Genomic DNA, 1,422 nt, shown 5'->3' with positions numbered 1-1,422 from the left:
TTTGCCAGCACTTGGCCCATATCCCTCTGAACCCTTCCTATTCAGATGCCTTTGGCATGTTGTAATTGTACCAACCTCTATCACTTCCTCTGGCAGCTCATTGCGTCCACGCAGCACCCTCTGTGTGAAATAGTTGCCCCCTAGATCCCTTTGAAATTTTTCTCTTCTCACCCTAAACTATGCCCTCTAAATTTGGAATCCTTTACCCCATGGAAAGCAGCAGCCTTTGAAATCTTTCTCTTCTCACCCTAAACCTATGCCCTCTAAATTTGGAATCCTTTACCCCAGGGGAAGCAGCAGGTCAATCAGACACGGAAGAAAAGGACGATTACATTTTAATCACATGCCAGTTTATTTTACACAGAGGGTGGTGAGTGCTCGGAATGTGCAGCCAGACGAGGTGGTGGTGGTCTCAGTTTCGTGTCTCACCCAACATAATGTTGAGAAATATGTTTCCCTGGCACCCTTAATCTTGTATGTGATTTCAACCTGAAGTCACTAATCTGATTGAAGAGAGATTTGCAAAGCTGCAGCTAAACATTGTAGAAAGTCGAGGTAAATTGGTTTTAAAAATGCTTCTAGTTTCACAACCAAAGATTGTAAGTTGCTTTTATTCGCGTTGACATCAAATTCCGTCGAGTGTTTGAAAGCAAAGTTGGAACTTTCCCTCCTGTTTTTCCGCGAATCAGGAGGCAGCCTGAAGGAAACAGGGGCGGGGCGCGTCCTTTTAAGGGATAGATGCAGATAAGCAGCGCAGGCGCAGCCGTGGGTGGTATTTGAGTAAAACGGGAGTCCTGGAGACATTCGGTGATCCATTTGAAGAATGAAGCTGATCGACAGGCAGGGCAGGTTGAGGAAGTGAATGTTCGATGTTGCAAAAGTGAGTGAGTGTGAGAGTGAGAGGGAGCGGCTGTTGTGGGGTGTGTGAGTGTGAGTGCTGAGCATACTTACCTGGCAGGGGGGATGACATGATCATTGCGGTGGTGCTCCCAGGACGAGGCTATCCCATTACACTTCGGGTGTGCTGACGCCTGCGATGTCCCCAAATGCGAGATACTCGACTGCAAAATTTGTGGTAGTGGGGAACTGTGTTTGCGCTCTCCCCTGATTTACAAACCAATGGCAGAATCTGAATTGTGGTTTTTCTGGAGGCAGTGCTGTTTTGCTGCGACTTGTCTTGTCACTGCTACGTTAACACCCAAGTTTGCTCGGGCAGTCTTTGGTATACCTTTCTTCCCTCTCCAAGCAAGAGCCGTCCTAACTTTAAAACCGTTAAGCCCACCAAACCTCTGCTGCATATGTGACCATTTCCCTCAATTTCCTCACTATATCTCTCAACATGCTGCTTAACCACCTTCCCTCTTAACTGCTCTCAGTCACCATCTGCACCATGTCTTACCACCGTTTGCTTCTTCGCCAACC

The 1,422-nt window shown here is 47.3% G+C and overlaps 1 non-coding gene across 1 annotated transcript; it reads left to right on the top strand.

The window, feature by feature from the left end:
• Nucleotides 1-943: 943 nt before the first annotated feature.
• LOC122545115 lies at nt 944-1,107 on the top strand. The gene has a single exon (XR_006310496.1). It is a non-coding gene; the product is annotated as a U1 spliceosomal RNA (small nuclear RNA).
• Nucleotides 1,108-1,422: the final 315 nt, after the last annotated feature.

Source organism: Chiloscyllium plagiosum, unplaced genomic scaffold (assembly GCF_004010195.1).
Source record: "Chiloscyllium plagiosum isolate BGI_BamShark_2017 unplaced genomic scaffold, ASM401019v2 scaf_64193, whole genome shotgun sequence".
Classification (NCBI taxonomy): Eukaryota; Metazoa; Chordata; class Chondrichthyes; order Orectolobiformes; family Hemiscylliidae; genus Chiloscyllium; species Chiloscyllium plagiosum.
This window is presented reverse-complemented; position numbering and strand designations above follow the sequence as displayed.